Here is a 27,258-nt window from a genome sequence, read left to right as displayed (position 1 = left end):
AGTACCCCCTGGATAGGGATGGTTAGGTTCCCAGTTCCAGGGACAGTTTGAAGGGGCTCTTCCTTACCAAAGACTGTCACAATATGACAACTATGGGGTGTGCATTATACTATTTGCATGACCATGGGGTGCATTATACTATGTGGAGGACTATGGGGTGCATTATACTAAATGAGCAAAATGCTGCCAGAAATCATTGATCTGAGCAGCAAATCATCCAGTGAAAACTGCAGATATGCTGCTGATAACATGATACTGTATGGGGACAGCTTGATCTACTCGTGATCATTCTGTGCCCATCATTCTTCCGCAGCCAGTGTAAAAAGGCTGGGAAACAAGTGTGGAGCAACTTCAATGTTGTTGCTCACACTCGTTTAATGGCCTGAATTCAGCGCATATAAATACAAGTAAAATGCTTCTGTGTGATGGAGCAATATGTGAGCATTTGGGGCTCCACTTTAAACTTTTGCCCAGGGCCCCAATTTGTCTAAAACCGGCCCTGTGCACATGAACGCCGTTATGTTCATATTAGTCATTTGTGTGATTATTAACATCTCAGAAATCAATAAGACAGTTTTATGCTTTAAGATATGTTTCCATATTTATTGAATAGCATTGTGAATTGAGTATAACTTAATTGATACATTTATGATAGGCAAACATACAGGGGATAGAGCGTCATAACATTTATAAAGCTGCAGCTGCTTTCTCCAAGGTTTCAATTTCTTTACTTCTTGACACCAATGTTGTCCTTTTTTTGATTAGATTGTGTGCATACCTCTGAAATAAAGTATAAAATGAATTATTAGTATCTAGATAAACTATAACTCTGAATCGTAGAGATAGTGTTCGCGCTTACGAATATTTACATATATCTGGTAACAAGTGGTAAATTATTGCACAGTGTCATAAATCATGTACATGTGCATGTGACATCTACCGTGAAAATTGCTAATGAAAACAATTAGCCACCTGTAGCCTACCCGCTGTCCAGAGGCATACATTAATGCTCCCAATGGATATCATATCATTCAATAAACATTACGGAGTCTTTTATATCTTGTCAAGCAGACAGGTCAAAAATGTAAGTTAATCAATCATAACTTTTGAAAAGAACAGGGAGCTTCAAATTCCTCTTTTTGGATAATAGTTTCAGAAGTGGACCACACACACACTCCTTAGTTTTCTGAACTGGCTATAAAATGTAATATTGCATTATTTTAAATTGTACTATCAACTTAGCATTCATATGAACTTACCTTGTGGTTGAGGGCACACTTGCACAGGTGGACAAGCTGAAATAAAGTAGAAATAATTCATTAGGAACCGATGTAGCTACCTGTCAGTTATTAGTATGGAGAAGAATTATTTCATAGTGTAATAAAACATCTGTATATGACATTAAGGCCATGTTCACACGTTCAGTATTTGGTCAGTATTTTACATCAGTATTTGTAAGACAAAACCAGGAGTGGGTGATAAATACAGAAGTGGTGCATATGTTTCTATTATACTTTTCCTCCTGATTGTCCCACTTCTGGTTTTGGCTTACAAATACTGATGTAAAATTCTGACCAAATTCTGAACGTATGAACGCGGCCTTGCTGTAATTATGGCTTTGTACGATGAAATTAACTAGCAATAAGCAGAAAAGAGACTGAGCAGAATTAGCTATCGATAGCCTACGCACCATCCATAGGCATACATTTGGTATCATACCAGTTGATAAAGTTAAGTCTGGTAAACATAAAGTCTCAAAAAGTTATTTTAGTATTTATAACTTGCCTATCAGACAGGTCATGAATATCAATTAAAAGTAGGTCCTAATCTTCGACAAGAACAAGTGGCCTCAAATTCCCTTTCTTGGGCAACAGCAATTTGAAGCCCTTTGTTCTTACCAACCACTGAAAGTCCTGGAGGAGGACCCCCCCAAAAAAATAAAATGTACTCCTTAGTTTTATGAACAGTTTAAAAAAGTAAATATTTAATTATTTTATATGTTATATTATCATGCTAGTTTTCACATGAACTTACCTTGTGGTTCAGGACACACTGGCACAGGGACACAAGCTGAAATATAGTAAAAATAATTCATTAGGAACCGATGTAGCTAGCTGGAAGTTGCTAGTGTGGAGAAGAATTATTGCATAGTGTAATAAAAGATCTGCATATGACAATAAGGCCAAGTTCACACGTTCAGTATTTGGTCAGTATTTTACCTCAGTATTTGTAGGACAAAACTAGGAGTGGGTGCTAGATACCGAAGTGGTGACATGTTTCTATTATACTTTTCCTCCTGATTGTCCCACTTCTGGTTTTGGCTTACAAATACTGATGTAAAATATTGACCAAATACTGAACATTTGAATGTGTCAGTGCAATTATGGCTTTGTGCAGTGAAATTTACTAGCAATAAGCAGAAAGAGACTGAACAGAATTAGGTATCCACAGCCTACGCACTATCCATAGGCACGCATTTTGTGTCATACCAGTTAATAAAATTAAGTCTGTTAAATGTTAAGTCTCAAAATGTATTTTTGTTTTTTAACTTGACAATCAGGTTATGAATATCAATTAATAGTAGGTCCTAATCTTTGACAAGAACAAGTGTGGCCTCAAATTCCCTTTCTTGGACGACAGCAATTTGAAGCCCCTTGATCTTACCAACCACTGAAAAAGTCCTGGAGGAGGACTCCCCCCCCAAAAAAAAATGTACTCCTTAGTTCTATGAACAGTATAAAAAAGTAAATATTTAATTATTTTATGTTATATTTTCATACTAGCATTCACATGAACTTACATTGTGGTTCAGGACACACTGGCTCAGGGACACAAGCTGAAATTAAGTAAAAAATAATTAATATGGATCTAGTTTTAACTACCTGTAGGTTATTGGTGTGGAGAAGGAGATTTTTAGATCTGCAACAACCAAATTCATTTCTTTTAACTGGCAGAATATGATACATGCTAACAGCTAATAAACATGATCAAGTGGATCTCTGTTACCTTGGGGAGAAGGGCACTTTTGTTCAATAACTTGTACCACTGGTTCACAAGCTGGAAAAAAAGAAATATATAGTCACTTTAATTATACTATATTTTAGAGAGAAAAAGGAATTGAAAAAATATAAATGTCCGATCACATGTGTTTGTCTCAGTTTAAGTATCCTAAAAAGGGGGCTCACAACAATGTATACATAAAGGGGTAACTGCCAAGTGATTAGAATAGCTCACACACATATGTCATGATACCATTTGTGGATTTACCCTCTTATCATGGATACCAAAAAGTGCCTTTATATTTTTTATTTTATCACTATTTATAGGTATTATCACTGTGCAATATTTGCTACATTATGTGTATTTATAGTCCTTGGGGATATGGGGTTATTTTACCCACACTCTCCTTTTTAAAAGATTTTAACAATCATGTCTGGTTACATTTTGAATAAAGATTACTTGTTATTATTTATTTGGGTATTATTGCTTCCCTTTTTATTGAATTTATGTCTCAGTTTAGCAGCACTCATCTGCTATCCCTACTTCTGTGTTTTATATATATTTTTTTATTTATATATAAATATATATTGTTCAAGAATGACAGGGTATGATTGCGGGTTACGCCAGTGTTGTTTTAAAAGAATGATAAATCCAGGTAAAAGAACCTGCCATGTGCAGTCAACTATCTGATGTGAATGGAAGCCTTTCGATTCTCCCTAAACAGATGACATCTGGGGAGAGAAGGATAGGGCGTGTAAAATTACAACATCTGATTATTTTGTTTGCCTGGGAGGTAATCCACCATCGGAGGTGACAGGCTACTGAGCACTATCTAAACAAATAATAATCTGAAAACAAATTATGATCTCTCCCTTCAAAAAAGAATAACTAGTTCTCACGCGATTCCCAAGGTTGTTTTACCATAGAGGAACACACAGCTGACAACCTTAAACTGGCTAACTGCAGGTCAAGTGTCTCAAGTCTATAACCTTGCAAAAATGAATGGCCGCTTCCTTGCCCCCATAATTAGCATTTTTGATGAGGCTGAAGTCACTTTGCCATTCCTACAATAAAAGTGACAGCTTCGTGTGGACCCTCTCATTCACTTCCATGGAACCCCCAATATAGATGTGACAAAATAACATAGTAACAAATATAGGGCAGCAATGTGGCCTTGCAGCGCTGGAGTCCTGGGTTCAAATGCCACCAAGGACGACATCTGCAAGAAGTTTGTATGTTCTCCCCGTGTTTGCGTGGGTTTCCTCCCACACTCCAAAGACATACTGATAGGGAATTTAGATTGTGAGCCCCATCGGGGACAGTGATGATAATGTGAGCAAAGTGTAAAGCTCTGCGGAATATGTTAGCGCTATATAAGAATAAAGATTATTATTATTATATTAACCACTTATTAACAAATATAGAATGTGATGAGTCTGACATCAAGTTGTAATAATGATGAGCTTCATATGGATGAATTTCCCTCATATTATCTATTCTTACCTGTATGGGCTGTCTTCATACCATTTACTTACATAAACATAGAATTAACCTAATGTCATTTACTTACATGCACAATAGATTATACACAGAAAATAGGCACTTACGATCCTGGCATTGAGGTTCTGGCTCTGGGCATTTCTTCTGTCCCTTCACTTGAGACATTGTTCTTGTGAGACTGAGACTTTTGAGTGTGAGAGAACTGGTGCAGGCAATCACAGCAATATGCTTAGTCTCTGCCAACTCTGGCTTTATATACACATGGGAGACAATTATGAAATATCATTTCCAGAATATTTTCCTCCCTTACTCAGAGACCCTGTGCATTGTGAAACATATTACATTAGCATAAAATATTTGTAAATTTTCCTGAAAGGCAGGGAGGTTCTTTCTAAATAGCTGCCTAACATGACAACAATGCAGAAAATGTAATATGTATGGCTTAATGAGTTATCACCGAATATGATTATTGAGATTAGTATACGTAATGAATTTAAGTATTATTAATTACAGAGACCGAGTGATGTTTCGTCTGTGTAGCTTTGACTAATTCTCATTTCTTTTCAAACATAATGGTCGATTTTGTAACATTAATTCTTTAATGTAACACCCAATTTTGTTCTTTAAGGGGCTGCCCAGTACTTTAATGTAGATGTCCTATAATTAGGATAGGTAGTCGATATCAGATCAGATGGGGGTGGGAAACCAGGCACCTCTGCAGATCAGATGTTCCTAATGCAGTCCGGATGTGAGCAGTTTCCAAGTGGAAAAAGCTCAACTTCGTCAACTGTATAGTTGGATATTCGAATAAGGGCAGATGTGTTGTGCCATTCTGCGGCCACTATACAGTTGAGGGAGCTGTGCTGTGCAACTCCTGCAACTGATCACAACCGGCCACCATAAGCACCGAGAACAGTTGATCAGAGGGGTGCCTGGAATTGCAACCCCTTCAGTCTGATATTGATGACCTATCCTGTATATAAAAGTGATGAATAACCCATTTAATCTTCCACTGTTTTACATAACTTTTTTCTTTACATTAAACTACTATAGCTGTATGAGGTATTCCTTTCTGTACAAAGAATTTTTATTTTCCACAAGCCCCATTTGAGGGTACATATAAATTATTGAGTAAAAGGCAATTTCATCATTGTATGGATTTTTTCATGGATTGCATGCATATTCATAATGTTTATTCTAATTTATCTCCTACTTCATGTCACAGAATGTTTTGCCCGAACTTGAGACTACATGTGGCTATCCAATGTGGATTTCAATACCCACTGAATCACCAGCCTGCATGATGAGCAAACCAAAGGATTTGGAAAAATGTATATGATCATTGAACGGTTAGGCTGCTGTCACAATAAAAGTATTTGGTCAGTATTTTATATCACTATTTGGAAGCCAAAACCAGGAGTGGGTGATAAATGCAGAAGTGGTGCATATGTTTCTATTATACTTTTCCTCTAATTGTTCCACTCCTGGTTTTGGCTTACAAATACTGATGTAAAATTCTGACCAAATACTGCTAGTGTGATGGCAGCCTTACTATTAAAGATTGGATGAATGATTCAGTGAGAGTTAAACTATCATGTCTAATGACCAGTGGCAGATTATACTGAGGGCCAGATTGCCCCTGTAATATTCTATTACATCACAGTTAGTTCAGCATCTGGCATGGAGATGAGGATGGCTTCCAGCAGCCCATAAGCCTGCCATAAACTATAATATCTGCAAGATAAAGATGAGGATATCATTGAATATAGTGGAGGAACTGCATAAACTACAGAAACCATCCTAAGCTTCCTGCCTGGTATTATCTCTATGACTCAGGTTAATCTATCTATATAATCATCTAAGGTCCACTTCTGTCTGTTTGTCTGTTTGTCTGTCACGGAAATCCCACGTCGCTGATTGGTCACGGCCGGCTGGGTGCGACCGATCATCGACAGGCACAGTCCGGCCACGAATTGGCCCCTCCCTACTCCCCTCCAGTCAGTGCCCCCTCCATACTCCCCTCCAGTCAGAGTCCACATAGCATTTTAGCAGTTCGTTAAACGGACTATGTTACACTGTGGCATAACGCGGTGTAACGCAGTCCATTAACGCTGCCATGAACCCTGTTACGGGGCGCATCACAAATGCATGCCATACTGGGCATGTGCTAGCGATGTGTCGTCATTCTATGACGGACCCGGAAACGCAGCAGCATTTCCGGGTCCGTCACGGCTTTTGACAAGTGTGACCAACTCTTTACTATTGATGCTGCTTATGCAGCATCAATAGTAAAAACATATAATGTTAAAAATAATACAAAATAAAAAAAATCGTGATATTCTCACCTTCCGGCGTCCCCGGCAGCTTTTCCCTCTCCTCGCGATGCTCCAGTCCCAGTAATGCTTTGCAGTAATGACCCCAGTTGACAGCCACAGGCGCAGTCACGGCCCGGCCGGCCATGACTATTCAGCGACATTGGTGCGGGATTTAAACACCGTTTCACTGATTGGTTGCACCCAACCGGCCACAACCAATCAGTGACAGGCACAATCCGTCCGCGAATTGGCGTGGGATTTAAACCACGATTTGCTGATTGCTCACACCCGGCCGTGACCAATCAGGGACAGGTGCAGTCCAGCCTCGAATTGGAGCATGATTTAAATCACGCTTCGCTGATTGGTCCCGCCCAGCCGGCCATGACCAATCAGCGACATTGGCGCGGGATTTAAACACTGCTTCACTGATTGGTCACGCACTGTGTTTAAATCCCGTGCTAATGTCGCTGATTGTTCGCGGCCGGGCACGACCAATCAGCGAAGCGTGGTTGAAATCCCGCACCAATTTGCCGCCGGACAGCATCTGTCGCTGATTGGCGCGGGATTTAAACACCGCTTCGATGATTGGTTGCGGCCGGCTGGCCGCAACCAATCAGCGACAGGCGCAGTCTGACAGCGAATTGGCTCGGGATTTTAACCACGCTTCAGGCCGGACAGCGCCTTTCACTGATTGGCGTGGGATTTATTTTACCTGGAAAGTCCTGTGTGTTCATTGCATTATTCCTAAATCTTCATAAATATACTACATACATATTCTAGAATACCCAATGCATTAGAATCGGGCCACCATCTAGTAGTGATATAATTGAGCAGCCTTTCCTTACTAACATTTGATAAAGTATCTCATACTATCCTTATTATGTCCAAGTATGGGATTGACAAGGCTATGGTTAGGTGGACTTATGACTGTCTTAGTGATCATACTCAATGAGTGGTAATAAATGATCACACATCCAATTGGAAGAGTGTTTCAAGTGGGGTACCAAAAGGCTCTATCCTGGCCCCAGTAGACAGTAGATTTGTAGACAATACAAAGCTAGTAGGGATAGCTAACACTTGGAAGACATAAAGGATTAAGAAAGATCTAGATAAGCGTGAAAAATTTGCAGTGACTATTAAAATGGAATTTAACAGGGAGAAATGCAAGATTGTACACCTGGGAAAGAAAAACAAAAATCACATCTACAGAAAGGGAAGAATAAAACTAAGCAACAGCACATGTGAAAAAAATGGCTATATTAATAGATCACATGAGTCAACAGTGTGATGCAGCAACAAAAAAGGCAAACACAGTTCTGGTATAATATGTATGTATAATAATAATAATTTTATTTATATAGCGCCAACATATTCCACAGCACTTTTACAATATAGAGGGGATTTGTACAGACAATAGACATTACAGCATAACAATAAACACAGATCAAAATAGATACCAAGAGGAATGAGGGCCCTGCTCGCAAGCTTACAAACTATGAGGAAAAAGAGGAGACACGAGAGGCAGATGGTAACAATTGCTTTCGTTGATCAGACCAGCCATAGTGTAAGAATCGGGTGTTCATATAAAGCTGCATGAACCAGTTAAAAACCTAAATATGTAACAGTACAGACACAGAGGGCTATTAAATGCAAAAAGCATATGAGAACATGATGCGAGGAATCTGATTAGGGTTGAAGTTTTTTGAATGGGACACACATGGATAGTCAGGTTAATGCATTGAGGCTGTAGGCCAGTCTGAATAAATGCATTTCTAGGGCACGCTTAAAGCTGTGGGGATTGGGGATTAATTGTATTAACCTGGGAAGAGCATTCCAAAGATTTGGGAGGTTCTGATTAATGAGAATGTTTACCTCAGGTCATTAGCAGAACAGAGGGCACAGGTAGGGTGGTAGACAGAGACCAGGGAGGAGATGTAAGGTGGTGCTGAGCCATGGAGCGCTTAAGAGAAGCATAGAGTCTAGATCACGTGAAGTAATTATTCCCTTCTACTTCTCCTTGGTCAGATCTCATCTGGAATACTGTGTCCAGTTCTGGTCACCACTAGTGTTGAGCATTCCGATACCGCAAGTATCGGGTATCGGCCGATACTTGCGGTATCAGAATTCCGATACCGAGATCCGATACTTTTGTGGTATTGGGAATCGGAATCGGAAGTTTCCAGTGTATGGTTCCCAGGGTCTGAAGGAGAGGAAACTCTCCTTCAGGCCCTGGGATCCATATGAATGTGTAAAATAAAGAATTAAAATAAAAAATATTGATATACTCACCTGTCCGGAGGCCCCTGGACATCAACGCTGGTAACCGGCAGCCTTCTTTGTTTAAAATGAGCGCGTTCAGCACCTTCCATGACGTCACGGCTTCTGATTGGTCGCGTGGCGCTCATGTGACCGCCACGCGACCAATCACAAGCCGTGACGTCATGGAAGGTGCTGAACGTGCTCATTTTAAGCAAAGAAGGCTGCCGGTTCACAGCAGTAAGGTCCAGGCTGTGTCGGAGAGGTGAGTATATCAATATTTTTTATTTTAATTCTTTATTTTACACATTAAAAGGGATCCCAGGGCCTGAAGGAGAGTTTCCTCTCCTTCAGACCCTGGGAACCATCAGGGATACCTTCCGATACTTGAGTCCCATTGACTTGTATTGGTATCGGGTATCGGTATCGGATCAAATCCGATACTTTGCCGGTATCGGCTGATACTTTCCGATACCGATACTTTCAAGTATCGGACGGTATCGCTCAACACTAGTCACCACATTTTAAAAAAGACATAAAAAAACAAAACTGGAGCAAGTTCAGAGAAGAGTTACCATGATGGTGAGTGGACTGCAAACTATGTACTGTGAGGAATGGTTAAAGGATCCGGGAATAATTTGCTTAAAAAAAAGAAGGCAAAGAGGAGACTTAATGGCTGTTTACAAATATCTGATTCCCTAGCAACCAGGCAACCCCCACATGTACTTATGCTGGCTAACAGATGTAAATCATTCCTGCAGCAATAAAAACTAAATTTCCGAGCACTAAAAAATACTCGGAGGACATCTGAGCATGCTTGGGAAATCTTGAGTAACGAGTATATGCGCTCATCACTTATTATTATATGTTGCCCTCCTTTATGTATTCCTTATAATCCATAGTGTCTTCTCTTATTGTGTATAACCTTGTCCCTTATTGTGCATAACCTTGTCCCTTATTACTCAGTGTCCTCACTTATTACAGATTGTACCATCTCTTACAACATAGTCCTCTCTTATTAAGCAATGCACAGTCCCTTATTACATAGTGCAATAGCTTATTGTGTATACCATCGTCCCTTATTGCATAGTATCCTTCCTTATTATGTAAAGTTCCATTATTATACAGGGTCCTCTCTTATGTATTATGCTATTTCTTATTACAGTGCCCTTCCTTATGTATAGTTTTGCCATTTTTTCATAGTGCCCTCCCTTATTATTACTACAGTTATTCATGCATATTCATTTTGAGAAATCAAATGCCTTACAAAGAAAAAAAAATCTCCACCTTCACATTCTATGTAAGTTGTACAGCTGAGCACCTGTCCCTGTCACATTATCGATCAAGTACATTTGCTATCCTTAATCTAATGACTAAAATAAAAATGTGCATTGACAGTCACTACATGGTTAAAATGTGTGTTTTGTTGGTCAATATGTGTTTTTCTTGTATTGCATTTAGTATATTATAGTTTGCAATACCCTTAGCAGTGCAAACAATGTGTTTGTAGCAGAAAATATGATACAAACTATTATAGACAACCTATTCTTATTACTGATTAAATAAAATGATGATAAATAAACATAAAATATATAAAGGACATGAATAAAATACTTTTGACAAATTCAGTTAGAAGCTGATCCTAAACTAAACCTCATGAATAATGTTTAGTTAACATGATAGTCCATTTTGATATTCACTTTAGATATACTATTGTTTAAACATCCTTTCCGCAATGATATATCTAAAAAAGGTTAGCATGTCACTATATGGAAAAAAGTCTAAAACTGCTGACTCCTGAAACTAAACATGAATGGAAGGAGTATTGTTATGATCCTAGTGGCTGAGGATCACAAAATGGACTAGCTAAGTTTATGAACATAGACACGAGCTCTAGGGAGGTGGTAACTGGACTGACAGCAAACCTGATCCTAACCAACACACTAAAGGAAGCCGGTGAACATGCCTAAAATCCTGGACGTCTCGACGCAGCCAGAGAAACTATCTACTCCTGGAGGGAAAGTAAGACCTCACTTGCCTCAAGAGAAATCACCCCAAAGATATAGGAAGCCCCCAACAAATAATAACGGTGAGGTAAGGGGAAAACACAAACGTAGAAATGAAAACAGATTAAGCAAATGAGGCCCGCTAATACTAGATAGCAGAATGTTGTGAACTCCATTTTCAGGCTCCCTCTTGTGGTCACAGATGGTATTGTGTAACTTTGGTTTTTTGGCTCCCCCTGGTGGTTTGGTTTATTATCCTGCGGGTCTGCTGGATCAGCTGCCTCGTTATTCACCAGGGAGGCTCCTATTTAGCTCTGCTTCACTTCCACTTGTTGCCGGCTGTCAATGTATTCAGTGCTATTCTGATTACTCCTGATTATCTCGTTTTCTGCCTCTTCAGGATAAGCTAAGTTCTGTTTGAATATTTTTTGCTCATCTGCCTGCAATATGATTTCTGTGTATGATGAGTCTAGTCCAGCTTGCTAATATGTGATTTCTTTTTGCTGGTAAGCTCTGGGGTACGGAGTTGCTTCCCCCGCACCGTTAGTTGGTGCGGGGGCTCGAGCAATCTCTGCGTGGATATTTTGAATAGGATTTTTAGGTAACGTTCCACGGCTGCCTATAGTTGTTTGCGGATAGGATCAGGTTGTGGTCAATCTAGTTACCACTTCCCCAGAGCTAGTAGTCTGTTCAGTTACTTAGCTAGTCCTACCTGCGATCCTTGCCACTAGGATCATAACAGTACAGCCGGCCTATAAAGTGTTAATTGCATGGCAGAAGCAGTAGAAAAGAAGCTTGGAGATATTTTTTTTTTTTTTTTTTGCTGCCGTGTGTCTAGCTGCTGTGTGTCTGGCTTCTCTCCTCCTCTTAATCTTGGTGTGGCTCTGAGATCAGCTGCTGATATGGATATCCAGAGTTTAGCCTCCAGTGTGGATCATCTTGCTGCAAGGGTACAAAGTATTCAGGATTTTGTTGTGCACAGTCCTATGTCAGAGCCTAGAATACCTATTCCGGAGTTGTTTTCTGGAGATAGATCTAGGTTCCTGAATTTTAAGAACAATTGCAAGTTGTTTCTTTCTTTGAAACCTCGTTCCTCTGGGGATTCTGTTCAGCAAGTTAAGATTATTATTTCTTTCTTGCGTGGCGATCCTCAAGATTGGGCTTTCGCATTGGCTCCAGGGGATCCTGCATTGCTCAGTGTGGATGTGTTTTTTCTGGCCCTTGGATTGCTCTATGAGGAACCTAATCTGGAGAACCAGGCTGAAAAAGCGTTGTTGGCCCTCTCTCAGGGGCAAGATGATGCAGAGGTGTACTGCCAGAAATTTTGGAAATGGTCGGTGCTTACTCAATGGAATGAGTGTGCCCTGGCTGCAAATTTCAGAAAAGGTCTTTCTGAAGCCATTAAGAATGTCATGGTGGGGTTCCCTACACCTGCAGGTCTGAATGAGTCAATGACTCTGGCCATTCAGATTGATCGGCGTTTGCGGGAGCGCAAACCTGCGCACCATTTGGCGGTGTCTTCTGAACAGACACCTGAGTCTATGCAATGTGATAGAATTCTGACCAGAAGTGAACGGCAAAATTATAGATGGCAAAATGGGTTGTGCTTTTACTGTGGTGACTCAGCTCATGTTATCTCAGCATGCTCTAAGCACACAAAAAAGATTGATAAATCTGTCACCATCGGTACTTTACAGCCTAAGTTTATTTTGTCTGTTACCCTGATTTGTTCCCTGTCATCTTACCCGGTTATGGCTTTTGTGGATTCAGGTGCTGCCCTGAGTCTGATGGATTTGTCATTTGCCAGGCGCTGTGGTTTTGTTTTGGAGCCTTTAAAATTCCCTATTCCACTAAGGGGAATTGATGCTACACCATTGGCTACGAATAAACCTCAGTACTGGACACAAGTGACCATGTGCATGACTCCTGTTCATCAGGAGGTGATTCGCTTTCTTGTATTGCATAATTTGCATGATGTTGTCGTGTTGGGCCTGCCATGGTTGCAGACTCATAATCCAGTCCTGGATTGGAAAGCAATGTCTGTGTCAAGTTGGGGTTGTCAGGGAATTCATGGCGACGCTCCTGTGGTGTCAATTGCTTCATCCACTCCTTCTGAGGTCCCTGCGTTTTTGTCAGATTACCAGGATGTATTTGATGAGCCCAAACTCAGTTCTCTACCTCCTCATAGGGATTGTGATTGTGCTATAAATTTGATTCCTGGTAGTAAGTTTCCTAAGGGACGACTTTTCAATTTGTCAGTGCCGGAGCATGCTGCTATGCGGAGTTATATAAAGGAGTCTTTGGAGAAGGGACTTATTCGCCCCTCCTCCTCCCCTCTTGGTGCGGGGTTCTTTTTTGTGGCTAAGAAGGATGGTTCCTTGAGACCTTGTATTGATTATCGCCTTCTAAACAAAATCACGGTCAAATTTCAGTATCCTTTGCCATTGTTATCTGATCTGTTTGCTTGCATTAGGGGGTCTAGTTGGTTCACCAAGATAGATCTTCGTGGTGCGTATAACCTTGTGCGTATTAAGCAGGGTGATGAATGGAAAACTGCATTTAATACACCCGAAGGCCATTTTGAGTACTTGGTGATGCCTTTTGGACTTTCTAACTCTCCTTCTGTCTTTCAGTCCTTTATGCACGACATCTTCCGCGAATATCTGGATAAATTTATGATTGTGTATCTGGATGATATTCTGGTTTTTTTCGGATGATTGGGTCCCATGTTAAGCAGGTCAGGATGGTGTTTCAGGTCCTGCATGCCAATGCTTTATTTGTGAAGGGCTCAAAATGTCTTTTTGGAGTCCAGAAGGTCTCTTTATTGGGTTTCATTTTTTCTCTTTCTGCTATTGAGATGGACCCAGTCAAGGTTCAGGCTATTCATGACTGGACTCAGCCTACATCTGTTAAGAGTCTTCAGAAGTTCTTGGGTTTTGCTAATTTTTACCGTCGCTTCATCGCTAATTTTTCTGGTGTTGTTAAGCCATTGACGGATTTGACCAAGAAGGGTTCTGATGTTACTAATTGGTCTCCTGCGGCTGTGGAGGCCTTTCGGGAGCTGAAGCGCCGGTTTTCTTCGGCTCCGGTCTTATGTCAGCCAGACGTCTCCCTTCCTTTCCAGGTCGAGGTTGATGCTTCTGAGATTGGAGCGGGGGCTGTTTTGTCGCAAAGAAGCTCTGATGGCTCTGTGATGAAGCCATGTGCTTTCTTTTCAAGAAAGTTTTCGCCTGCCGAGCGGAATTATGATGTTGGTAATCGGGAGTTGTTGGCTATGAAGTGGGCATTTGAGGAGTGGCGACATTGGCTCGAGGGAGCTAAGCATCATGTGGTGGTCTTGACTGATCACAAGAATTTGATTTATCTCGAGTCGGCCAAGCGGCTGAATCCTAGACAGGCTCGTTGGTCGTTGTTTTTCTCTCGTTTTGATTTCGTGGTCTCATACCTGCCTGGTTCGAAGAATGTGAAGGCTGATGCTCTTTCTAGGAGTTTTGTGCCTGACTCTCCTGGTGATTCAGAGCCAGCTGGTATCCGCAGAGAAGGGGTGATTTTGTCTGCCATCTCCCCAGATTTGCGACGAGTGCTGCAGGAGTTTCAGGCGGATAGACCTGACCGTTGTCCACCGGAGAGACTGTTTGTCCCGGATAGATGGACCAGCAGAGTTATTTCCGAGGTTCATTCTTCGGTGTTGGCAGGCCATCCTGGGATTTTTGGTACCAGAGATTTGGTGGCTAGGTCCTTCTGGTGGCCTTCCTTGTCGCGGGATGTGCGTTCCTTTGTGCAGTCTTGTGGAATTTGTGCTCGGGCTAAGCCTTGCTGTTCTCGTGCCAGTGGCTTGTTGTTGCCTTTGCCTGTCCCGAAGAGGCCTTGGACGCACATTTCCATGGATTTTATTTCAGATCTCCCGGTCTCTCAGAGAATGTCGGTCATTTGGGTAGTGTGTGATCGTTTTTCTAAAATGGTCCATTTGGTGCCCTTGCCTAAGTTGCCTTCCTCCTCCGAGTTGGTTCCTCTGTTTTTTCAAAATGTGGTTCGTTTGCATGGGATCCCTGAAAATATTGTTTCCGACAGAGGATCCCAGTTTGTGTCTAGATTTTGGCGGACCTTTTGTGCTAAGATGGGCATTAATATGTCTTTTTCGTTGGCCTTCCATCCTCAGATGAATGGCCAAACCGAGTGCACTAATCAGACTTTGGAAACCTATTTAAGATGTTTTGTTTCTGCTGATCAGGACGACTGGGTGACTTTTTTGCCATTGGCCGAGTTTGCCCTTAATAATCGGGCTAGTTCTGCTACTTTGGTTTCGCCTTTTTTTGGTAATTCAGGGTTTCAACCTCGTTTTTCCTTGGGTCAGGTGGAGTCTTCTGACTGTCCTGGAGTGGATGTTGTGGTGGATAGGTTGCATCAGATTTGGAATCATGTGGTGGACAATTTGAAGCTGTCACAAGAGAAGGCTCAGCGCTTTGCCAACCGCCGTCGCTGTGTGGGTCCCCGACTTCGCGTTGGGGATTTGGTGTGGTTGTCTTCTCGCTTTGTTCCTATGAAGGTCTCCTCTCCTAAGTTTAAGCCTCGGTTTATCAGTCCTTATAAGATTTTGGAAGTCCTTAACCCTGTGTCATTTCGTTTGGACCTCCCGGCATCGTTTGCTATTCATAATGTGTTCCATCGGTCGTTGTTGCGGAGGTATGTGGTGCCTGTGGTTCCTTCGGTTGAGCCTCCTGCCCCTGTGCTGGTTGAGGGAGAATTGGAATACGTGGTGGAGAAGATCTTGAATTCTCGTATTTCTAGACGGAGGCTTCAGTATTTGGTTAAGTGGAAAGGCTATGGTCAGGAGGATAATTCCTGGGTTGTCGCCTTTGATGTTCATGCGGCCGATTTGGTTCGTGCCTTCCATGTGGCTCACCCTGATCGCCCTGGGGGTTTTGATGAGGGTTCGGTGACCCCTCCTTAAGGGGGGGTACTGTTGTGAACTCCGTTTTCAGGCTCCCTCTTGTGGTCACAGATGGTATTGTGTGACTTTGGTTTTTTGGCTCCCCCTGGTGGTTTGGTTTATTATCCTGTGAGTCTGCTGGATCAGCTGCCTCGTTATTCACCAGGGAGGCTCCTATTTAGCTCTGCTTCACTTCCACTTGTTGCCGGCTGTCAATGTATTCAGTGCTATTCTGATTACTCCTGATTATCTCGTTTTCTGCCTCTTCAGGATAAGCTAAGTTCTGTTTGAATATTTTTTGCTCATCTGCCTGCAATATGATTTCTGTGTATGATGAGTCTAGTCCAGCTTGCTAATATGTGATTTCTTTTTGCTGGTAAGCTCTGGGGTACGGAGTTGCTTCCCCCGCACCGTTAGTTGGTGCGGGGGCTCGAGCAATCTCTGCGTGGATATTTTGAATAGGATTTTTAGGTAACATTCCACGGCTGCCTATAGTTGTTTGCAGATAGGATCAGGTTGCGGTCAATCTAGTTACCACTTCCCCAGAGCTAGTAGTCTGTTCAGTTACTTAGCTAGTCCTACCTGCGATCCTTGCCACTAGGATCATAACAGCAGAAGACAGATAGGGAACTGTGCGGTCAGTAAAAAACCCTATGCAAAATATCCACGCTGAGAATACAAGAACCCCCACACCAACTAACGGTGTGAGGGGAGAAACTCAGCCCCCTAGAGCTACCAGCAAGCAAGGAAATCACATATTAGCAAGCTGGACAAAAATAAACCAAGAAACATGTGACCACTGATGGTCAAAAAATGAACCAAGCAAAACTTAGCTTCTCTTGAAGAGACTGATAACGAAGGACTGCAGGAGAGCTCCAAAATAGCACTGAAGACATTGACAGCAGGCAACAACTGAGAGTCCAGGTGAACTAAATAGGAAACCAGCTAAGAGATAACGAGACAGCTGATCCTGCCTAGACCTGCAGAATGACACAAAGAACCACCAGAGGGAGCACAAAGACAGCACTCACACAGTACCAGTTGTGACCACAAGAGGGAGCCCAAAAACAGAGTTCACAACAGAGTTTATATTGTATAATACTACATGTGTCACTTGTGCCTGAGTGCGTATTCAGTCCATAACAGAAACAGGAAAAACTCGAGGTTGAGTAGCAGAATAGTGCACCTGCAACCGGCATCGCTATTCCTCTGCGCTAAATCTCCTGGGAACTCCATATCTACGGCAATCCATTGCCCTCGGATGAAGACCCGTGGTCTAGGACCCAAACGTTAATATTTTGTGCAATTGGATTGCCTAATTAAAATATGTTCTCTATTCTACTACACTATTCTACTACTCAGTCTGTTTTTCCTCTATTTGTGGAAGGAGAGGTAGGCACAGCAGGTGACCTCTTTTACAAGAATTAACTCACCCACTTCATTCTAATGTAGAGATGTGGAGTTTGTACATTAGAACAGTATTGATTTTTCTGCATTTTCTAAACCTATCAATATGTAACTCAGAATGACATTACAATATTATGTTCTTTTTCTAATTTTGGCCAAGTCTTCCCAAACTTTTACATGACACTATATGTTCAATTATTTTTTTTCTTGCATGGTTCCAAATACAAAAGGAACTAAACATGTGTACAAAAAAACATGTGGAATTGCAAGTATTTTCTGGGAGAAATACTACATTTTCTGCAACAATTTCAAGGGTATCATCAATTTGACTATGACTGTATCTTGAGTAGACAATAATATTGAGCTAACATGCTCGGATAAGGTGCTATCCGAATGTCTTCAGCATGCTCGAATAATAGAATAATATGCTTGAGACCCTGCAGCTGCATGTCTCTCAACTGTTAGACAGCCATAACATGAGCAGGGATTGCCTAACAGGCAATCCCTGCACTTGTTGCGACTGTTTAACAGCCGTTAAATATGCAGCCATTGGGCCTTGATCATATTATTCCAGCACTCCGAAGACACACGGTTAGTACCCAAGCATGCTCGAATAAGACCTTATTCAAGCCCGCTTGCTCATCACTAAAAGACAAGCCTACGTTGGTATGCTTAAATAATTACATGCTTTCCAGTCTCATCGCCCTACGTATTGCTTGTAACGTAATCATACAACTATTGTTTCCTAAGAATATCCCCACCTTTGAGCAATGGTTAAAATATGCTACTGATACATGCAAAGAAAGTTTCAATGATTAGACCATGGTCACACTCAATATTTGGTCAGTATTTCAGATCAGTAGGGAAGGGTGGACCTATAGATGTTCAGGTCTGCCGGGTTTGGTCAAGCTTCATAAAAAAAAGTTTGGTTTGGGGACAAGAGCGGTATCCAAACTTGAACCCAAACCTGGACCCCATTCAAATTCTATGATGCTATGAATGGAGGCCCAAACTTCAGGCGGTTCCAACACTGTCATCTGTGTGACAGTGCCGGTAACACTGTCTGTAGTTCCCACGCTGTCACATAGAAGACAGAATGTGAGCCAGCAGCTGTGACCAGCGGTGAAAAGGTTACTGCTGGTCAAGCATCAGTGATGAGTACTGCTCTAATCAGCATGCACCTGGTCTCACTGATAGCAGCTTGAACAGGCATACACTGATGAGAATATTCACCAGTCGGTGCCAGTGCATTGTAATATGACAGTGAGATAAATAGTGCAGTGTGTGTATGCAGCGCACCAGAGTCCTGGTCGTTGCAGTAATGTCGCTCTGCCACTAAGGGGAGTGATGTTACGTCTGACTGCACTAAAGGAGTTCACCTGACCAGGTAACACTCACACTACACTTCACACTCTGGCCACCAGGGGGAGTGGTTCTATCTAGTAGGCCACTCCTCACACTCGGGTAAAACTGGGGGTTGGACAGGAAGACAGGGAGAAGTAACTAGGAAGAGCTAGAGAGAGGACCTGTCAGGGATGGGATCCTGACAGATTCCTAAGAAAGGACAAAAAGAGAGAGAAAAACGGGAATACAGCAAAGAGGCGATAGGACCAGAAGGAGTCGTGCTGTAAGATCGAGGCAACATCCTTCTGAGGCGCAAACAGTCGGTGGCCGGAACGCCGAGAAAGTAAGAGACTTTAAGCATTACTTCAAACCACGGCCGGACAGTCAATTATAGGTTGGCTGTCTCACTAAAACACCTAAGCAGACAACGGAGGCAGCTGTGGGAGAGGGGCGACTCTAGAGTCCCGGAAGAACTCCAGGCCTACCCCGTCATACGGGTGCGTCCTAACCATATCATCTGGGGGACGGAGAGAGAACGAACATCAGAGACAGACAGAATCAGTTTTGAGGACTATCCTGGGGAGCTCAGCAAGGAAGGACTACAACACACAGGCGCTAGAAGGTAGACACTGATTCCCACCTGCAAAGGGAACTCTGGATGTGCCGTCGGACCGGCCGGTCTCAGCCAGCCCTGCTAACAGTGCTCTGGATTGGGTGCCTCCAAACCTTCAGTAAAAAGGTAAAGAGACTGCAACCTGGTGTCCTCGCTATTTACTGCGACCTGCACCGCACCACCACAACATCATCACCATTCCCTCCACCTTCATTGTACGCCCCTCAGCAGGGTCACGGACCGGGTCTAGCCACCGTGACAACCCCAGAGCAGAGACTCAGAGGCCCGGTACCGGGTGCCCCTCGGCCCTGCGGCAGTGGGGGCGCTACATGTATATTTTATTGTACATGTATTTAACTAAGAATTAGATAAAAGAAAAAAATGGTGTGGTTTCCCATTTATTTTTACTAACCAGCTGAAGGAAAGCAGACAACTGGGGGCTGGTGTTACTATTCTGGGAAGGGGAAATATCCATAAAGGTTCCCAGCCTATTTAAAACAGGTCACAGCTGTCTGAGTAGCCTTGACTGGTTTCTAAAATAGGGGACAACCAAAAAAAATTACATTGGGTCCCCCTTATTTTTAACCCCTTTATGCCCAAGGGCTGTTTGCAAGTTAATGACCAGGCCAATTTTTACAATTCTGACCACTGTCCCTTTATGAGGTTATAACTCTGGAACGCTGGAACGGATCCTGGTGATTCTGACAATATTTTCTCGTCACATATTCTAGTTGATGACAGTGGTAACATTTATTTGATATTACTTGAGTTTATTTGTGAAAAAAATGGAAATTTGTTGAAACTTTTCCAAATTTCACAATTTTCCACATGTCTACTTTACATCAGCACAAACTTGGAATCAATTTTTTTTTAGTTAGGGAGTTATAAGGATTAAAAGTTGACCAGTGATTTCTCATTTTTACAACACCATTTTTTTAGGGACCACATCACATTTGAAGTCACTTTGAGGGCTCTATATGATAGAAAATAGCAAAAAGTGACACCATTCTAAAAACTACATCCCTCAACGTGCTCAAAACCAAACTTAAGAAGTTTATTAACCCTTCAGGTGCTTCACAGGAATTTTTCGAATGTTTAAATAAAAATGAACATTTAACTTTTTTTCACAAAAAATTTACTTCAGATCCAATTTGTTTTATTATACCAAGGGTAATAGGAGAAATTGGACATCAAAAGTTGTTGTACAATTTGTCCTGAGTATGCCGATATCCCATATGTGGGGGTAAACCACTGTTTGGGCACATGGCAGAGCTCGGAAGGGAGGGAGCACCATTTGACTTTTCAATGCAAAATCTACTGGAATTGGGATCAGACGCCATGTTGCATTTGCAGAGCCCTTGATGTGCCTAAACAGTGGAAACTCCCCACAATTGACACCATTTTGGAAAGTAGACCCCCTAAGGAACTTATCTAGATGGGTGGTGAGCACTTTGAAACCCCAAGTGCTTTACAGAAGTTTATAATGTAGAGCCATAAAAATAAAAAATCATATTTTTCTCACAAAAATGATTTTTTCATCCCCAATTTTTTATTTTCCCAAGGGTAGCAGGAGAAAGTGGACACCAAAAGTTGTTGTACAATTTGTCCTGAGTGTGCTAATACCCCATATGTGGGGGTAAACCACTTTTTGGGCTCATGGCAGAGCTCGGAAGGGAAGGAGCACCATTTGAATTTTTCAACACAGAATTGGCTGGAATTGAGATCAGATGCCATGTCGCGCTTGGAGAGCCCCTGATGTGCCTAAACAGTAGAAACCCCCCACAAGTTACCCCATTTTGGAAACTAGACCACCTAAGGAACTTATCTTGATCTGTGGTGTGCACTTTGAACCCCAATTGTTTCTCAAAAGTTTATAATATGGAGCCGTGAAAATTAAGAAATCATTTTTTTCCACAAAAATGATCTTTTCTCCCCCAATTTTTTATTTTCCCAAGGGTATCCGGAGAAATTGGCCCCCAAAAGTTGTTGTGCAATTTGTCCTGAGTACGCTGAAACCCATACAGTTGTGGCCAAAAGTATTGGCACCCCTGCAATTCTGTCAGATAATACTCAGTTTCTTACTGAAAATGATTGCAATCACAAATTCTTTGTATTATTATCTTCATTTAATTTGTCTTAAATGAAAAAACACAAAAGAGAATGAAGCAAAAAGCAAAACATTGATAATTTCACACAAAACTCCAAAAATGGGCCAGACAAAAGTATTGGCACCCTCAGCCTAATACTTGGTTGCACGACCTTTAGCCAAAACAACTGCGACCAACCGCTTCCGGTAACCATCAATGAGTTTCTTACAATGCTCTGCTGGAATTTAAGGCTATTCTTCTTTGGCAAACTGCTCCAGGTCCCTGATATTTGAAGGGTGCCTTCTCCAAACTGCCATTTTTAGACCTGTCCACAGGTGTTCTATGGGATTCAGGTCTGGACTCATTGCTGGCCACCTTAGAAGTCTCCAGTGCTTTCTCTCAAACCATTTTCTAGTGCTTTTTGAAGTGTGTTTTGGGTCATTGTCCTGCTGGAAGCCCCATGACCTCTGAGGGAGACCCAGCTTTCTCACACTGGGCCCTACATTATGCTGCAAAATTTGTTGGTAGTCTTCAGACTTCATAATGCCATGCCCACGGTCAAGCAGTCCAGTGCCAGAGGCTGCAAAGCAACCCCAAAACATCAGGGAACCTCCGCCATGTTTGACTGTAGGGATCGTGTTCTTTTCTTTGAATGCCTCTTTTTTTCTCCTGTAAACTCTATGTTGATGCTTTTGCCCAAAAAGCTCTACTTTTGTCTCATCTGACCAGAGAACATTCTTCCAAAACGTTTTTGGCTTTTTTCAGGTAAGTTTTGGCAAACTCCAGCCTGGCTTTTTTATGTCTCGGGGTAAGAAGTGGGGTCTTCCTGGGTCTCCTACCATACAGTCCCTTTTCATTCAGACGCCGACGGATAGTACGGGTTGACACTGTTGTACCCTCGGACTGCAGGGCAGCTTGAACTTGTTTGGATGTTAGTCAAGGTTCTTTATCCAACATCCGCACAATCTTGTGTTGAAATCTCTTGTCAATTTTTCTTTTCCGTTCACATTCAGGGAGGTTAGCCACAGTGCCATGGGCTTTAAACTTCTTGATGACACTGCGCACGGTAGACACAGGAACATTCAGGTCTTTGGAGATGGACTTGTAGCCTTGAGATTGCTCATACTTCCTCACAATTTGGTTTCTCAAGTCCTCAGGCAGTTCTTTGGTCTTCCTTCTTTTCTCCATGCTCAATGTGGTACACACAAGGACACAGGACAGAGGTTAAGTCAACTTTAATCCATGTCAACTGGCTGCAAGTGTGATTTAGTTATTGCCAACACCTGTTAGGTGCCACAGGTAAGTTACAGGTGCTGTTAATTACACAAATTAGAGAAGCATCACATGATTTTTCGAACAGTGCCAATACTTTTGTCCACCCCCTTTTTTATGTTTGGTGTGGAATTATATCCAATTTGGCTTTAGGACAATTCTTTTTGTGTTTTTTCTTAAGACAAATTAAATGAAGATAATAACAACAAAGAATTTGTGTTTGCAATCACTTTCAGGAAGAAGCTGAGTATTATATGACGGAATTGCAGCGGTGTCAATACTTTTGGCCACAACTGTATGTAGGGGGTTACAACCGTTTGGGTGCATGCTAGAGCTCGGAAGTGAAGGAGTGCCGTTTTGGAATGCAGACTTTGATTAAATGGTCTGCGGGTGTCACGTTGCGCTTGAAGAGCCCCTGATGTACCTAACCAGTAGAAACTGCCCACTAGTGACCCCATATTGGAAACTAGACCCCCAAAGGAACGTATCTAGATGTGCTGTAAGAACTTTGAACCCTCAAGTGTTTCACTAAAGTTTATAAATAGTGTAGTATAATATGAAAATTAAAACATCATTTTTTTCCACAAAAATGAATATTTAGCCCCCAGTTTTGTATTTTCCCAAGAGTAACAGGAGAAATTGGACCCCAAAAGTGTTCCAATTTGTCCTGAGTAAGCTGATACCCAAAATGTGGGGGTAAACAACTGTTTTGGAGCATGTCAGAGCTTGTAAGGGAAGTAGTGACGTTTAGGAATGCAGTCTTTGATGGAATGGTCTGCGGGCATCACGTTGCATTTGCAGAGCCCCTGATGTGTCTAAACAGTGGAAACCCCAGAATTCTAACTCCAAATATACACCCCAACACACCCCTAACCCTAATCCCATCCCCAACCACACCCCCAACCCCACACACCCCTAACCTCAACACAACCCTAACCCCAACACATTCCTAACCCTAATCCCAACCCTAACCATAACCCTAACAACAACCCTAACCCGAATACACCCCTAACCCTAATCCCAACCCCAACACACCCCTAACCCCAACACACCACTAACCCTAATCACAACCATAACCCTAACCACCCCCCAACCCTGACACACCCCTAACGCAACCATAAACATAATCCAAACCCTAACCCCAACTCTAGCCCCAACCCTAACACTAACTTTAGCCCCAATCCTAACCCTAACTTTAGCCCAACCCTAAACCTAACTTTAGCCGCAACCCTAACTTTAGCAACAACCCTAACCGTAGCTCCAACCCTAACCCTAACCCTAATGGGAAAATGGAAATAAATACATTTTTTTATTTTATTATTTTTTCCTAACTAAGGCGTTGATAAAAGGGGGTTTGATTTACTATTTATAGCGGGTTTTATAGTTGGTTTTTATGTTTGGCAGCTGTCACACGCTAAAAGACGCTTTTTATTGCAAAAAATAGTTTTTGCGTCACCAAATTTTGAGAGCTTTAATCTTTCCATATTTTGGTCCACAGAGTCATGTGAGGTCTTATTTTTTGTGGGTCAGTTGAAGTTTTTATTAGTACCATTTTTGGGCGCATGACATTTTTTGATCGCTTTTTATTCCGATTTTTGTTAGGAGGAATGACCAAAAAAAGCAATTCTTTGGGGGTATTCATACTGTTCCGTGTTTGGTAAAATTGATAAAGCAGTTTTATTCTTCGGCTTAGTACGATTATAGCGATATCTCATTTATATCTTTTTTTATGTTTTGGAGCTTTTATACAATAAAAACTGTTTTATATAAAAAAAATTATTATGTTTGCATCACTTTATTCTGAGGGATATACCTTTTTTTATACCTTTTTTTTTTCGCTGATGATGCTGTATGGCAGCTCGTTTTTTTGCAGGACAAGATGACGTTTTCAGTGGCACCATGTTTATTTATATCCGTCTTTTTGATCGCGTGTTATTCCACTTTTTGTTCTGCAGTATGATGATAAAGCATTATTTTTTGCCTCGTTTTTTAATTTTTTTAACCGTGTTCACTGAAAGAGTTAACTAGTGGGACAGTATTATAGGTCGTGTCGATACAGACACGGCGATACTAAATATGTGTACTTTTATTGTTTTTTTATTTACATATAGAAATGTTTTTACTGGAACAATATTTATTTTTTTTTTCCTTTATTTAGGTTTTTTTTAACAATATTTTTAAACAGTGTATTTTTTAACTCTTTTACATTGTCCCAGGGTGGGACATCACTATATATTGACAGATCGCTGATCTGACACTTTGCATAGCACTTTGTCAGAGCGCTGATCTGACTGGCAGTGCAGGAGGCTTTACAGCACCTGCTCTTAGCAGGCGCTCGCAAGCCACCTCCCTGCAGGACCTGGAAGGACCCCCGCAGCCATCTTGGGTCTGGGACCTGCAGGGAGGAGGAGAATGAGGAGACCCTTGGAACAGCGCGATCACATCGAGTTGTTCTGTGGGTCTCAGGGAAGCATGCAGGGATCCCCCTCCCTATGCCACCGGAACTCTGCGATGTTTGATAGCAGTGTTGAAGCGATGGCCGGGGGACCACCACGGTGCAGGAAGACTACTGTACACAAGATGAGGTGCAAACAACAAAGGGTAGATTTATTGGAAGGCAAGGAATGAAGGGAATGAGGAAGATGCAAACAGGGGTATACAATGGCAACAGACAATTTACAAGAGTTATGAACTTTAACTTTTCCGTAAAACAGCACTGTGCTACAACTATTGCAGACTCAAAATATGTCTAACAAGCAAATGTAAACATTAAACAAGTGAGGATGCTACTCTACATATAACCTCCCTGGCCTTTACTAAGCAGGCCACACGGCTCCCGTGTACTGACTATTGAAGCCTACACTAGGCCCTAACAGGTGCACCAAACAGGAACAAACTCACGGTGATGTTGGAGAATCAGCTCCAGTCCCAGGGGGGCCCCCAGCAGTCTAATATGGTGGTGCGCATGGCTTTCTGTCAGCTCTGTGAAACGTGGTCTTCTCCTTGCTTCTGGATCCTAGGGATGCTCCTGGAAACTGTAAATCCCTTTCTCTGTATCTTCATGGCTCTCTTGCAGCTATATCAGGACACAGTTCTCTCTTTCAGCTATCAGCACAAAAAGTCCTTTCTGCGGCAGCCTCAGCTCACACACGCTGCTCCAGCTCCACACCTGCACACTGCACAGACTAGTTCATTCCAACGATTATTGCAGGGGAGAAGCAGAACATTCCATCATGCCAGACAAGGGTGTGCAGCCTCTTAAAGTGACAGCGTGTTCCTTACTGTACAGCGTGTTCCTTACTGTCCATAACAGCACCACCCTCTCACAGTGTTCCGGGGGTATATGTGCCAGGAGTGGTCCATGACTGCTCCTGGCACATAGTGCTGGATGTCAGCTGTGATAATCAGCTGACACCTGGCAGCGATCGGCCGCGCTCCTCCCGTGAGCGCGGCTGATCGCATATGACGTACTATTCCATCAATGGTCATACGGGCCCGGGTCACCTCGACGGGATAGTACGTTAGATGTCAGAAAGGGGTTAATGAATAGCAAAGGCTAAACAGACAGTTATGGGCTTATATTTATAGGCTGGGAAAGGGCCATGGATATTGGCCCCCTATGAGACTAAAAACACCAGCCTCAGCTGGTCCAGAAATGGCGCATCCATTAAATGAATCAATTCTGGCCCTTAGTCTAGGCTCTTGCCAATTGCGCTGGTGAGTTGGCAAGTGGGGTAATGGGTTTGGGGTCAATGTCAGCTTTGCACTGTTAGTTGACATCAAGGCCATTACTAACCATGTAATCAAAAGTAAGAAAGACAAACACAGAAAATAGTCCTTTAACCCCTTTGCCCCGAAGCCTGTTTTCACCTTCCTGACCAGGCCAATTTTTACAATTCTGACAACTGTCTCTTCATGAGGTCATAACTATGGAATGCTTCAATGGATCGCGGTGATTCTGAGAAAGTTTTCTTGTGACATATTGTACTTTATGATTAGTGGTAAAATTTATTTGATATGACTTGCATTTATTTGTGAAAAAAATGGAAATTTGATGAAAATTTTGAAAATTCATATCGCACAAAATAGTTAATAATTAGCATTTCCCACATGTTTACTTTAGATAAGCACAATCTTGGAAACATAGTTTTTGTTAGAAGTTATAAGGGTTAAAAGTTGACCATTAATTTCTCATTTTTACAACAAAATTTGCTAAACCATTTTTTTTTAGGGACCACCTCACATTTGAAGTGAATTTGAGGTGCCTGTATGTGGAAAATACCCCGATAGACCATTCTAAAAAATGCATCCCTCAAAGTACTCAAAACCACATTCAAGAATTTTACTAACCCTTCAAGTGCTTTACAGGAATTTTTGGAATGCGGAAGAAAAAAAAAAACATTTACTTTTCTTCCACAAAAAATTTTCTTTAGACCTAATATTTTTTACTTTTGCAAGGGTAACAGGAGAATGTGGATCATACATTTTATTGTGCAATTTATCTTGAACATGCCAATACCCAAATGTG

The 27,258-nt window shown here is 41.9% G+C and overlaps 1 long non-coding RNA gene across 1 annotated transcript; it reads right to left on the bottom strand.

The window, feature by feature from the left end:
- Positions 1-574: 574 nt before the first annotated feature.
- On the bottom strand, positions 575-4,764 carry LOC143768520 (uncharacterized). Its single transcript, XR_013213917.1, has 5 exons — positions 4,608-4,764; positions 3,007-3,057; positions 2,035-2,070; positions 1,260-1,295; positions 575-780 (listed from the first exon to the last, which is right to left on the bottom strand). It is a non-coding gene; the product is annotated as an uncharacterized LOC143768520 (long non-coding RNA).
- Between the last annotated feature and the right edge of the window lie 22,494 nt (positions 4,765-27,258).

This window comes from Ranitomeya variabilis, chromosome 4 (assembly GCF_051348905.1).
Source record: "Ranitomeya variabilis isolate aRanVar5 chromosome 4, aRanVar5.hap1, whole genome shotgun sequence".
NCBI classification, from domain to species: domain Eukaryota; kingdom Metazoa; phylum Chordata; class Amphibia; order Anura; family Dendrobatidae; genus Ranitomeya; species Ranitomeya variabilis.
Note: the sequence above shows the minus strand (reverse complement) of the source record. Positions and strands in the feature narration are given on the sequence as shown.